The following is a 15,625-nucleotide window of genomic DNA, read 5'->3' on the forward strand; positions in this document are numbered from 1 at the left end:
TAATTTAAATTATTTATCATAAAAAATTTAGTTAAAATAACAAAATAAACCCTAAAGTTTAATTACACTAGCAAATTCAATTTTCGTTACAGAGAATCTGCTCTTTCTTTAGAGGAAGATCGTTACTATAGAATTTTAGATTTTGAAAGCTTTACTTTAGGGGGCCAGTCAGTTTAGAAAATTCATATGTGCGAATACTTAAATATTCAGTGGCGGACAAAATATTAGCAGCGCAACATCTTACCAAGTTTTTACCAAAAATTTATTTTTTTAATTTCGTTTTTATTTTTTATCAGAATAAAGTTCACACTACAATAAAAACCATACAACTCAAAATTCCAAACTTTTTACAAAATCACAAAAAAACATCAACCAATTTTCAACAAAATTTTTAACTTTTTATTCAGAATTTTGAGCATTTGTTAGGTGTAAAAAAGAACTTTCTCCGCAAAAATTTTATTCATACAAGCAAACAATTAGTATTTCAACTTTTTTTTATTCTGAATAAAAAGTTAAAAAAAGTGATACAAATTCGTTGATTTTTTTTCATGATTTTGTACAAATTGTTTATTATTTCCTTAAATTTTTCACAATGCTTGAAACTTCGTTTTATATGATTTGGATTGATGATGGAGAATGAACTACATATATTTTTGTAAAAAAGTTATTAAAATTCAATAAGACACAAATAAAGAGTCAAAACTTGTCAATAAGTGCCTGAGCTATAGTCACTGAACGCAACTATGAAAGGTAACCAATTTCTTCGAAAGATCATCACTCCCTATTTTTACATTTTTTACAGCCTATCGTAGATAGTACAGCAGGTCGTAGATAGTTTATGTGTAGCATTGATTTTAGATGGGCGTTGCTACCTGTTTATATTAAGAAAAAATAATTTATTAAAAAATTGATCTAAATATTGCAGCATGGGTATCAGAACAAATTACTCCAAAACCAAAAAACCAATTTTTTTATAGCGTTGCCACTTTTTTTTAAGTAGCAATTTATCACAAACGTCAGTTGAATATCAAAATGTATGAAGTATCGAATGCAAGGTTTTAAAACAAGCTTAAAAAACATTTCTTGGGTCGTTTGGCCACCTATTTTTTAGGAAAACAAGAAATTGATTACAAAAATATATTAATTTTAAAAAGGAAAGTGAAAGCTACATTTTAATAATTTTTTTAAATAGCGTTGCCCTCTAATTTTAATTAATTTAAATTAATTTAATTTAAAATGTATAAACAAAATTTTTATTACGAAATTCAATTAGGGGTCTGGACTTGGGTATCATGTACATACATAAACATACATGTATGTGTACACATACAAAAAAAGTTGGCACTAATTTTCCAACGGACCAATCAAATTTATTCAGACTTTCGCCAAAATACCATATTTCAGAATTTTTGACTAACTGAAAATATCTCCAAAATTGCATTATTTTAATTCCGTTGAAAAGGTAGGTAGGTAGGTGAAATGGGTGAAGTACCACACTGGCACTCCCCAAGTAGCACTAAACCGTCGATTTGATACCACTAATGGACTTCCAACAGGAAGATATCTACAGCCAAACAGAGGTGTTGATGTAGTGGAGAAGATTGATGGATTGAGTGACCTTAATCGTCTAGTTGAAAAACTTTTTAAGCATTTTTATGCAGACATTTTTGGATTAAATCCCTATACCATGTGAGGTGATTTTTTGAGAAAATAATACTAAAAACAAATTCTATCTACAAAAAAATCGAAATTTTTATTATTTGAAATACCTTTGTCATCTAATTTTAAAGAAAAATTTTAATTAATAATTATAGGCTAGAATATAGAAATGTGTTGAAAGGAATTAAAATAGTTGCAGTAAAAATTACTTGTGTCTGGGGTTGCCACTTAAAGAAAAATTTTAAGCAATAAAATTATTTAATGAGCGTTAAGTAAATAAATATGTATTGAAAATAATGAGCAAAGCTTCAGTTAGAAGTACAGTATAATTCCTGTTTACAACAGCCGAGCGCAATGCAATATTTTCCAAGAAAATCACCGGCGAGGCGATGCGGCTGGGATTCCCCTGATATTACGGGGGAAACGATGTTAGATAGGATTTTGTCTTTTGTCGTTTTGATCAATTTGGTTTGTTTTTGCTGTGAGTACGGAATAACATAGTTCTTTCAATAACAATGAGTGCAAAGCGCAAACGAATTGTGGTTTCGATGGATACACGTTTAAAAGTGCTAAAGCGGATTGATAATGGTGAATCCGTAGCGAAAATATGTGCAGAATTTAATGTTGGAAAAAGTACTGTAAATGACTGGCGAAGAGATAGGAGGAGTTTTGCTCGAAAATGGAATCTGATAGAAATCTGGGTAGCCGTTGTACGAGAAAAAAACCGATTTGCGAGGTCGTCGATGAAGCTTTGTGGATCTGGATTCTTCAGGAACGTCGAAGAGGTACACCGATTGGCGGCCCAATTTTGAAAGAAAAAGCTTTGGCTATCCATTAAATTTTGAGGTGACTTTGTGGCAAGTGATGGTTGGCTTAATCGATGGAAGAAGCGACACGGAATTCATTTCGCACATGTAACTGGAGGAAAAATGTCTGCTGACACTTCTGGTGCGACAGAATTCAAGACTAAGTTTGGTGAAATGGTTAAAACAGAGGAATTATCTCCAGAACAAGTCTATAATATGGGCGGGACCGGGCTAAACATTAAAATATTACCAGAAACAACTTTTCTAGGCAGTCATGAACAGTCTGCCCCTGGCTTCAAAAAGAACAAAGAACGTATTACAGTGGCCGTTTGTTCGAATGCAGCATGGACTCATAAAATTCCTCTTTTCGTTATTGGCAAGTCTGCTAACCACGGGCATTCAAAAACTTGAATCCATCTTCCCTTCCGGTTTATTATAAGTCACAAAAATTAGCGTGGATGAATTCAGACTTGTTTGAAGAGTGGTTTAATTTGGAGTTTGTTCCAAAATTCAAAAAACATTTAAAAAGTGTAAACTTGCCTATTAAAGCAATTCCTATGTTAGATAATGCTCCAACCCATCCTCATGACTGCGCTGTACATGACATAAAATTAGTTTATCTTCCTCCTAATGTGACAAGCTTAGTGCAACCAATGGACCAAGGAGTGATCGAAAGCTTAAAAAAACGATACAGGCGTAAACTTGTTTCTGAAATTCTGCAACATTCGGAGAGTGAAGACAAAGGTCTTGTAGAAGTCATCAAAAAGATCAATATCAAGGACGTTATCTATATGTTAGCTACAGCATTTCAAGAAATGCCCTCTTTAACGTTTGTTAAGTCTTGGAGAAAACTTTGGCCAGATGTTGAGAATCTAATTGTGATCTCGAATATTGCAGGGACTGAAGAAGAAGAAAACAAATCTACTTTACAAGACCTTCAAAAGTTATCGGGTAACGAATCATTACAGGCAGAAGATGTGGAAAATTGGATGATAAACTGTGACGAACACCTTGAAAATGAATTTTTGAATGATGACGAAATCATAGAATTAGCAAACAAAGAACAAGAGGAAGATGATGAGAGTAGTGACGTTGAAGAGGAGAAAACAGTTTCTCATGAAGAAGCCAAAAATGTGATGGAAATTCCATTGAAATACATTGAGCAGCAACATGAGTCAAAGGCATTAGACGTTTTGGTGATTAGAAAATGGAGGGATGTCGCATTCAGAAATTCGCTAAAGGTTAAAAAACAGAAGAAAATCACAGACTTTTCCAAAAAATAATTATTACACTTATATTTCATTGATGTAACACATTAACATATGTAAATATGAAATACATAAATATGTAAAAAATGCTTCTCCATTTTTTTATATGTATGTATACAATATATTATACACGTACACTTCGGATTAACCGGCCAAAACGGCAACCGGCCAGGTATGCAGTCCCGAGGTGACCGGGTGCAATTAATAAAACGATTTAGTTAGAGATTGGGAAATGAAAATGTGTTCAAAATAATAGCAAAAGCTTTAGTAAAAATTATTTTTGTGTGGTGTTGCCACCTAAATGAAATTTTGAATTAATGTCACTATTCAACTAGTCGTTAGGGAGTGAAACTTATGTTCAAAATACTGAAAAAAGCTTTATTTAAAATTATTTGTGTATGGCGTTACCACCTAAATAAAAGTTTTAATTCATGAAATTATTTAATTAGAGGTAAGAGAGTGAAAATCATATTCAAATTACTAAGAAAAACTTTATTTAAAATTATTTGTGTATGGCGTTGTCACCTAAATAAAAAATTTAATTAATAAAATTATTTAATTAGAGATTGGAGAATGAAAATTTATTGAAAATTGTGAGAAAAATTTTGATTAAAATTATTTGTATAGGACGTTGCCACCGAAAATAGTAAATTGCAGCACAGATGAACTAACAATTATTATGTAAATTATGATTGAGAACCTTTTATGTAAAAACTATTTCTTAAATAGTGTGGTCACTTGTTTTGCACATCAGAAAGTAAAGCAATCAAACCTTATGATGTAAAATATGTGCATCCACTCTTTGAAGCTGCATTAGACAAAAATCACTATCGTGCTTAGAAGTTTATTTATAAATCATAAATACATTAATTTTTCTTTTTACACGCAAGCGAGGCCGAGGGCACCAGCAAATATTAAAAAGTATTACAAATCATACATTTTGCCTATTTTCAAATATTCAGCAGCAGCTAATAATTCAATTTAAATATGTCTGGCAATCAAATCCGCCTACCTACAATAATAATAGCTTCTATAAATAAATGCATTCAATTTAGAAAAATATGATTTTTAAAAGGAAATATTTACAAAAGCACATCACTGCATGCGATCTAGAGCCAATTTGGGCATTATGAATGCTGCGCAAGAGCGAAGCAAATATCTACATATATACATGCACACATACATATACGTATATGTCATAAAATTATGTGCAGACAATAATAGCGACTGTAATTACGCTCAAAATTGCGTTCAAAACAATTTGTTTCAATAAAATAAATGCCAGTGGCATACATTCCGAAGCGACACACATACAAATACATATATGGGACTATACAAAAACCAGAGTGGCGAGTGGGAGTGAAAATAAGCAACAGGCGGACAGGCTGACAGACTAACAGACAGATAGGTAGACAGCAGCATGCAAATAAAATTTGTGAAAATAATTTATGTTCATATGAATTTTATGGCGCATCAGCTAGGGTTGGGGTAGGCACCCACTCACGCACTCGTGCATAGCTGCCATGTACGTGCTTAAAAATTTAATCCATTTAAAGCGAATAAAAATAATAACAGCAATTTTAATTTGAAATTCATGCAGCTCCTTCGACTCACACACACACACATGCAAATGCACACAGCCATGTGAATGTGTTCACATTTACTCCTTTGGAATCCGGTCAAGGCAGAATGAGGTCATTCTATTAATAACGCGACCTACACATACATATACATGCGTGCGTGCCTATAATTGTAGTTATCTAACATCTAGAGAACTGCTTCGTTATAATCGTGCATGTCCAGGCACTTCTTTTCAGCGCTAAAAACTATTCAACTCATTTCTCGCCACTTCTTGGCATGACAATCGCGTGCGGAATCTCGTTTATCTTCAGTTCGACTTGGGCTTATGTAGTACAATATAGTACCTACATGCATTGCCCAACAACAACACGAGTCACAACAACAATTGAGCGCATCGCCATAGCCATCGCCATCAGCAACCACTTATCGCTACTGGTGGCAGTTGCTATCTTCTAACGAGCATTATTGTTGTTGTCGCTGTTATATGCTTAAGGCGGTCATGTGCCGCCCACAGTGTCGCCAAGTGTTGGTGAGCTATTTGAGCTTCCAGGCCACTGCATCTGTTCAAAGCGCAAGGCGGGGGGCAAGGAGAAAGCTCTGGATGACATAACCCATAACCGCACAACATAGCATAGCAACATAGAAAACTATTTCTATAACTACGATTCGTGAATATGTAAGTCAGTATATATTGAATGTATGTGTGTATATATACCTCGAGCCTGCTGTGCTTTGCATATCCATCTCACTCTGTCATCCTGCACTCAATACACAATTTCCTCTGACACTGAAAATTACCATAAATCTCATAAACTTGTTTGAAGTAAAACGTTCGGGTTTCCACTGTGCAAATATTTGATTTGCTAAGTGCACTTCCATGCCATGGTATAGTAGTTTTCTGCTGAATACTCACATACATGCGCGTGTACTAAATACAAGAGCACTTCACGTGGCTAGTCTGTTTAGGGACAGCGTTAATTGGCAGTAAAATAGTTGAAGAAATTTCCTAGAAAACTTTCGCCATATTGTCCAAGCATCTCACGAAATCGCAGCGAAATATACAGTATGCGTTTAAAGACACTCTGAGTCGTAACTCTCTTGTTTCTCTCCTCTGCGAAGTTGCGCCAATTATTCATACATACACAGACAGGCCCTTCTAAACTGAATCTGTCTATTTCACTCGCGACTTTCTTTACTTTTATTAGGAAAATTCAATCGAAGGATGTTTTCTTCAGCGACTAGTAACCATAATATGCTACTTAGGACAAAGTAGGCAACTGAGTAGTAAAGCCCTCTCTTGAGGAACAACACTAAGACTTTATAAGGTTCTCATCATGCCCGTCCTAACTGTGCAAGATTTTTGGATCTTTTGCACGTTGACAATGGCGAATATCGCAGGCGATAGAACGATGAGTTGTATGAGCTTTACGACGACATAGACATAGCGATGCGAATAAAGATCCAGTGGCTACGTTGGCTGGGTCATATTGTCCGAATGGATATAAAAGCTCCGTCTTTCAGAGTATTCGATGCGGTACCAGCTGAAGAAGAGGAAGGGCTCCTCTATGTTGGAAAGATCAGGCTGATAAAGACTTGGCTTCACCCGGTGTGTCCAACTGGCGCCGGTTAGCACGAGAAAGAAACTGGCGCGCTTTGTTAAACTAGGCCAAAATCTCGTAAACGGTTATCGTGCCAATTAAAAAAAAGAAGAAGTAGCCATAATATAATATTTAAATTTCGCACGTCTGCCCGAAGCATCAGCAACTAATGCAAGCATATTCCACATGTGCTCCTCTACGAAAGAGTAGTTGTGAGCAGCACAATAACAAATCAGAGGATATAGAAATCAGAGAATATACATTTTCCAACTTTTCTTTCCTGCTTCTTACGGCTTATCCCTCTTAGTGGAGTTGAGGAGGAGGACATATACAAAAAAAACTATTTTTTGAAAAAATGTTCTTTTTGTTTTAAAAAACGTTATGCAAATCATATTATTCTGTGTGTAGTTATTAGCGAACATAGGTATGTTTATGCCTTGGGACTTTATTTTCTAAGATATACTATTTAGAGATATAACACATGGGCTGAAAAGTCCGGAGCCTAACACATAGATGGCACTAGTTTTAGTACAGTACTAACCTTAAAAATATAGCTTATAAAATTTCATGATATTTTATTCATTGGTTTGTGAGTTATTATCCTAAGAGTAACGATACTATTGCTCCTTTTTTTTTGTTTTCAAAACATCAAAAAAAGTTTCGTGTTTTAATTTTACACTACTTCTTAATGGAAAAAAATACATTTCAACGAAGCAATGGCTGAAAAATGTTATGGGGAATGGGGACTCCGCTACATCAGAAACAATAATAAAACGATGGTTTGTTGACTTCAAACGTGGTCGTAAAAGCATTGACGATGCACAACACAATAGACGTCCAAATGAGGCGGTAACACCAGAAAACATCAAAAGAATCCACAAATTTGTTTTGAAGGATCGAAAAGTGAAGTTGCATAAATTGGCTGACATCGTAAAGATATCAAAAGAACGTGTTGTCTTTATGTTGCATGATTATTTGACTATGAGAAAACTCTATTCTCTCACTGTTGACCAAAAACAAGAACTTGTTGGTGATTCTGACCAATGGCAAAACTACAAGAATGGAACTTCGAATTGCCCGCTAGATTTGGCACCCAGCGACTACGAGCTGTTCGCAGACCTAAAAAAAATGCTCGCCGGTAAGAAATTTAGCTCGAATTAAGAGGTTATCGCTGAAACTGAGGCCTATTCTAGGGAAAAAAAATAAATCGTTCTAGAAAAGTGGTATTAAGTTTTTTAGCGGCTGGAATGATGACGTTCTTCTTGATGGAAATGATGTTGATAAATAAAGCTAGTTTTGAAAAAAGAAAGGTGTTTTCTTTATTAGGCACGTCACTTTTCAGCCCATATATAAGTACCGGAACATGAGTATATGTATACCGCTTCAATGGATCTCTAGCAAGCAAAATTTTTTGGAAATCTGTTTAGTATAAATGACATAAATCGACTGAAGTTTGCAGATCATATCTCACCGGTTAGCACCAACTGGGCGCGTCTACTATGCGTTTGGTATGTTTTATGAGGCAGAAAACCGACTATAGTATAAGTATATCTAGGGGACAATGCATTTCTGAATATCTCATGGAAGAGGTACTGTTTTTTAGCAAGATCTAGATTATATATGGGGCATTCTTTCTGAACGTGAGACCCCCTGCCCCCAGAATAGATTTTGACGAAAAGAGGTCTATGAGGGCTTAAAATGTAGGTAATTATGTTTACTTTCGAAAGCAAAGTGGCACTTCTTGAAATTCAAAATGGCGGATCCAATATGGCGGATTCAATATGGCGCAATTTTGCAGTTCGTGCATCAGATTTATGCTATTTCGTGTTTTCTTTATTTATTTTTAAGTAAAATTGTTGCATTGGATTTAATTTTACATATTTCCAAGTTAATTATTTATTTTTATTGGTCACTGATTATTCATCACATTTTTTATCATCAGTTCATAGCATAAATCTGATGCACGAACTGCAAAATTGCGCCATATTGAATCCGCCATATTGGATCCGCCATTTTGAATTTCAAGAAGTGCCACTTTGCTTTCGAAAGTAAACATAATTACCTACATTTTAAGCCCTCATAGACCTCTTTTCGTCAAAATCTATTCTGGGGGCAGGGGGTCTCACGTTCAGAAAGAATGCCCCATATACATATAAATATATATAATTGACGCGTACACCCTGTTTGGGTGTTTGGCCGAGCTCCTCCTCCTATTTGAGGCATGCGTCCTGATGTTGTTCCACAAATGGAGGGACGTACAGTTTCCAGCCGACTTCGACCGACAAATATTTTTTATGAGGAGTTTTTTCATGGCAGAAATACACTCGGAGGTTTGCCATTGAATGCCGAGGGGCGACTGCTAGGTCTAGATTGCTGTTTTGTAAAAAGTATATTGCTATAACTATTAGGAGCGCAGCTACCAATGGCTTGCCTGTCCTAACTTAATTTAAGGACTTGTTCAGCAGAAAGTCAAAAGGTACTACTTTGGATATTGGTTGTTAGAGCAGGGACTTAGGGATACTGGGTTGCAGTGCTCCTGAATGCCTGTATGTCATTTTATCTTAGTAAAATTACGCGGCGGCATATCTCCATCCGATGGTCCAAGTTTTATGTCGCTGAGGCATAATTAAGGTTCTATGCCGTTAATGTGCCGAATTATCTCCTCCTTTAGCTCTTGAACTGTTGCTGGCTTATCGACGTACACCTTTTCTTTCAAATAACCCCAAAGAAAGAAGTCCAACGGTGTCGTTGACGCTTAGGTGTGGTTCACATTCAACATCGGCCCTTGAAATTTAACCACCCTTTATATACTACATAGCTATTTTTCATAGATTTCCCAAATCTCTACACATAAAAATTAATATATATAAATCTTTACATATAAATCTTAACTTTTAAAAACGTAGATTTCTTCAAAAGAGGCTCACTCAAAAACCACTGCTCCGATTTCTGTATCATTTACACCTTTGGAAAATTTAGTAATTTCAGAATGGGTGTTGCCACCCTTTTGTATTAAGAAAAAGTATTTTATTACAAAATATGGCTAAGTATGTATAAATCTTTACATATTATATAAATCTTTTAAAAACGTAGATTTCTTCGAAAGAGGCTCACTCAAAAAACACTGCCCCGATTTCTATATCATTTACATCTTTGGAAAATTTAGTAATTTAAGAATGGGTGTTGCCACCCTTTTGTATTAAGAAAACGTATTTTATTACAAAATACGGCTAAGTAGTATACCATAAGTAACAATTATTTTTAAGAATAGTGTTGCCACCTGCTTTTTTTCCAAAAATAGCTATTTATCTCCTACTTGAATTGAATATTAGGTATCAAATGTAAGCTTCTTAAAGAACTTCTAATACAAAAATTTTTTTGAGCTGGTGTTGCCACCTATTTTTTATTTTTTATTTATTTATAAAAAGATGCATATCAGTTGAAGAAATATATGTATGTATGTACATAAATATCGACGTTAGTTGGATAATATTTTTGAAAGGCGTTGCCATATAATTTTAATGAAAAATATTATTATTAATAATATATTTCTATTAAAGTTTAAGATATGAAAATGTGTTAAAAATAATGAACAATGCTTTAGTTGAAATCATTTGTGTAAAACGTTGCCACCTAACTTCTAAGGCGCAAAAGGCAAATAACAGATAAAAGCTGAATTAAATTAAATTTTTTGAATCGCGTTGCCACTCAAATACAAAAAATTGTAATACAAAAAATCTTAATACAAAAAATGCTAATACAAAAACTTTTACTACAAAAATTTTTACTACAAAGAGTTGTAGGGTTGCTTTATATTATAAAGTAAAAAAATCCGAACTTAGAACAAAAATTATTTACCTTCTCCTTTAAAAAAAATTAATGTCGTTAAATGTTCCTAACCGAACCGAACCTATTCAGGAACATTTTCTCACATAAAATCTCGGAAAAACACACCATGCAAATCTCTTTAATTGCTTGCTTACTTACAGTTCTCTTCACACACGACTCTTCCAATGCAGTTGCACTTTAACAATGCAGCAATATTAGTAACGGTAGCAGCAACATAATAAGCAGAAACTATGTGGAAAATATTATTCTATTTATTTATTTGACAAGCACTAAAAGGCGTTGGCGTCAAAGCACCACGTCTACTTAAAGCGCGTCTTAGCAACTAAGTAGATGGGCGTATGCAGGATACAGTCGAGTGTAAGTGACAAATGTGATGCAGCTGCTACTGACAACAATAACTCACATACACGTACGAGAACTGATCAATAAGTAGCCAGGGAGGAGAAGAAGTGCAATTTTTTATTAAAAATTTTGTGGCATTTCCTTGAACTTTCGAAGTGTTATCTAAGAAAAGCACCTTAAGGGGAGTACTAATATCTTTCAGCATTAGAAAAATAATATTTCGGTGAAACAATGCAAACCCTTTTTAACGCCCTTAGGAAAAACTGGAGACTGGTAGTTTTGGTATTACGGCGACTTAGCAACACTAGAGAAGAAATTGGCAAACACCAAGGTCATAGAGAAGGGCGGAATTAAATTTCTATACAGATGGTTCCAAGCTAGACGACAAGGTTGGCTATGGAGTATTTTCGAAGGAATTATTAGGACATAAACTCTCCGTTCGACTACCAGATTACTGCAGCGTCTATCAGGCAGAAGTTCTAGCTTTAAAGGAAGTGGCTACTCATCTAAATACACAGGCCGTAACAAGAATACAATAAATATATTCTCGGATAGCCAGGTAGCGATTAAATCAGTGAAAGCGGTTATACTAAAATCAAAGATTGTACAGCAATACCGGACAGCCGTAAATGATATTAGTGTCGTATTCTAGATCCGTCTTATATGGCTTCCGGGGCAAAGAGATATTGAGAGAAATTGTAAAGCCGATGACCTAGCCAGGAAAGATACTACTCTGCAACTGTTTAGTGATAAAGGTACCATTGGGACACCTACAGCCACGAGCAAACTAATAATTAAGAATAACATTACCCAAGATGCGAATAGGTCATGAAGAGATGACAGCTAGGTTACCATGGCCGCAAATAAAAAAAAACGACAAAAGAACTACTTAGACTTTCAAGTGAGGATATCTCGAAAGTCGTGGCTTCTATAACCGGTTATTGGCTATTTAGCAGGCATTTGTCGAGACTAGGAGTTTTCTCCCATGAATATTGCAAAAGTTGTGTAGAGATGAGGAAGAGATAGAAACAGTTGAGCATTTCCTTCGCAATTGTCCAGCCTTATCTCAAATCTGTAACGGAACAATCTGGCGTAGGGAATGGACGAATCCTGCGCTACGTAAGAGCCACAAAATGGTTTCACGAACAAAAATATATAGGTTCCCGTATCGCATAGTGCTACACCAGTAAGTTCTAAGTGAGTTGGTACAACTACCACAAACAACCTAACAAAACTAAGCCTGAAGAAACACTGGGAAGGGAAACATACAAGATTAAGTCCAAAATAAACAAGACTGCCGTCATAAAAATGTTTTTGATGGCGCCATCTTTTTAATGAGTTCGTGCGTTGGAAGTTACATTCCTAGCTGACTTGTAGCAAAGCTTGGTGACATTCGGTTCAATCGAAGCGAAGTTATTGCGTCTAAAATATCAGTAGGTTTGTGTCAACGGTACAAAAATGAGTTTCGAACAAAAAATCGAGTTGGGAGAAGTCAAAAATCAAATCGATGCTCATTTGTTTTTACGATTCCAAGGGAATTGCGCACAAGGAGTTCATGCCAATAGGCCAAACCGTCAATGTCATTTTCTATCTTGGAGTTTTGAAGCGTTTGTTGCATCGCATTCGTCGAATTCGACTTGAATACCGCGAAGGAGGAAGCTGGCGCTTATTTCATGACAATGCACCATCTCATCGATCCACTTTTGTGATCGATTTTTTGACTAGAAATCGCATTTTGACCATCAATCACTCACCATATTCGTCTGATATGGCTCTCTGTGACTTCTACCTATTCAGAAAATTGTATTTGGCCATGAAAGGAAAACGTTTTGCGTCCGCAGAGGCCATCCAAAAGACTTGTACCGACATCCTGAAGGACATTCCGGTCTATGACCTGAAATACTCTTTCAAGACTATTTTGAAGAAATAAACTCGAAGTTATCAGAACAAAGCACCTTAGCTTATTCTTCCTCTATGCAAAATAACGCCGTAACCCATCCAATTTTTCGGCGAATAAATTTATGATCTTCTCTCCTTCGGCGAAAAAGTAATGGACATTATTTCATTCAATACGAAAATATTTAAGACCTATGAACTCGAAAGTTATTTCTATTGTAGCTTGTTGTCTGGCTTAGAATATTCCTCTAGGTTCTTAAAAATAATATTATAATATAATATCTATACAAAAACTTTTTCAAAATAAGTGTAAATCTGCTTGTGCGTGACATATCGAGTGTTAATCCAAGTTCTTCGGATTATCAGACATGTACTAGAATACACCTATGATTTCAAAAAGAGTAGTAAATTACTTCTCTATTACACCTTCATAGAGTATCAGAATATCAGCTCGTTCCTTCATAAAATCTGCCCCACTTGACACACTTATTGATGCACCCTCGTAAATGCATCTACAATTGCATGCGTATGCAAATATGTGTTATACATTTCTAAGCAAAGCTTATTGCTTGCGGCTGTTGGTGACACGGCGGACAACAGCAGTGACATATTTACATGTAAATGTTGGTATGTCTGCTAGATTTCTGTGTTTGTGGCTATAAAAAGCAGCCATGCATGGCATAAATTCTATTATGTACAGTTTACAAGTATTATGGCAATGTCTTGTGTGCGACATGAACTTACCAATACATATACACTAAATCTATTACATGGAAGAGCTGAGGACTGTGACGCAATAATAACAACTATAAATACCACAACTGACATAGAGCTGTCCTGGCACTTGGACACGTCAGTTGGGGCGCATAACATCTCAATGTTATCAAATGATGCCATCGAATAGCAAAACACCATTCGTAGGAAGCAATTTTATTATACTATTTGATATTTATAAAATGGAATTAAATTTGATTTGGTTCACAGAACACATTCACACATTTTATACCCAAAGACTGACAACTACGTATGGCAGACAATTTGAAGAAAGGCGAGGGTATGTCTTCATGGGAATGGAACCAAATTTGCTATCCTTTTCCGCTTATGTTTTTATATCTACTTTTAATGGGCAATGAAGAGGAAAAAGAGGGCCACGAACCAAAGCCAAGCGTCATAAGTGTTTTCTGGTGTAAGAAAGAAGATTGTTTTCTAATAGTAGTCGTTGCTCGGCAGGCGGCGGCAAATCTTTTAATGAAATAATGCTCAAGGGCTTCATAGCCACTATTTACCATTAGATGGAGACATAAACTCGAGGAAGACATCATTTGTTTGACAATATCAACATTACAAATCGTAGATAAATGCCCTCCTAAACACTGACCTTGCAGACCTCTAGTAAGTCAATCCTCCGACAGTCGGTTCTACTTTACGCGCCGGGCTTATATCCAGCCAATGACTGTCTCTGCAGCAGCCTTTCTCAAAAATTTATGGTGAATGTTTATGCTATTACAACAACAATAACAACTTCTACTAAGTAAATATAGGCCTGTAGAAACCATAGCCTGGAAAATTCTTTCTACTCTCGAATAATTAGTCATTATACGAAGAGTAGATAGGTGGAATCGTACCAGTCTGGCACTCCCCAACTAGCACTGAAGCGCCGTCTTGATAGCGATTTGAGTTCTCAAACGGGCAAATATTTAGAGCCAACCAGAGGTGTTGATGTAATAGAAAAGGTTGACTTGATCTAGGTTGGAGCAGGGCTCCAGGCTATCGGAAAAAGGAGCTCCCATTGACCTTAATCGTCTAGGTGCCAAACCCGGACATTTATAGAGAAAGTGCTCAACAATTTACTACCCTGAAAGACCTCAACAGCTTCTGCAAAGAGAACTAAAGGGTAAACCTAGCTTTTCTGCTTGTGTGCCGATCGTCCAAGGACCGGTAAATACAGCTACAAGTTTGGAAATTGAATGGCGAGGAGTCCCCAGAATTTTCTGCGCCCTTCGTCTATTGTACTAGGTCCAAAGTTTTTTTTTCGAAATAGCTCACGAAGAAATGGAACTCCATCTGTTCTGAGCTTTTCAGAGAAATAAGTTGGGCACTTTCCCTTTAACAACAGACAGGTGGATGCCGATGACCGGGAAGAAGACCTCTGAGAATTCAGTCGACCTTCCTGGCAAACTCAATAGCAAATGCATTTCATTCTATGTTCCCATGTCCTGAAACCCAGATCAGAGAAATTTTATATACGCACCCCAGCCATTGGACCTCTTCCTTAAAGGAGTTGCCAGTTTGAATATGCACCATGGCGGCGCCAGTGCCTTGGTCGCAGCTTGATTATCGGAAATAATGTTAATATCTCCCTCGCTACCCCGTTCCCTAAGCATTCTGCATGCTTGCAAGATCGCAAAGATTTCTGCTTGGAAAACACTGGCAATATACGACAGTTTTAAGAAAAAAAAATAAATTTGCTGGTTTAGAGACAACCGCTGCACCCTCCGACTTGCGATTCCATCCTGGAGCCGTCTGTGAAGACAAAGTTAGCCTGCATGTGAAGGTACCGCACTCAACACTAACCACTTACCAAACCCACTCATCTAACAACCTTCTCCCTCCGGACCCAAGCGGG

The sequence above is a fragment of the Anastrepha obliqua genome, chromosome 4, assembly GCF_027943255.1.
Source record: "Anastrepha obliqua isolate idAnaObli1 chromosome 4, idAnaObli1_1.0, whole genome shotgun sequence".
NCBI lineage: Eukaryota > Metazoa > Arthropoda > Insecta > Diptera > Tephritidae > Anastrepha > Anastrepha obliqua.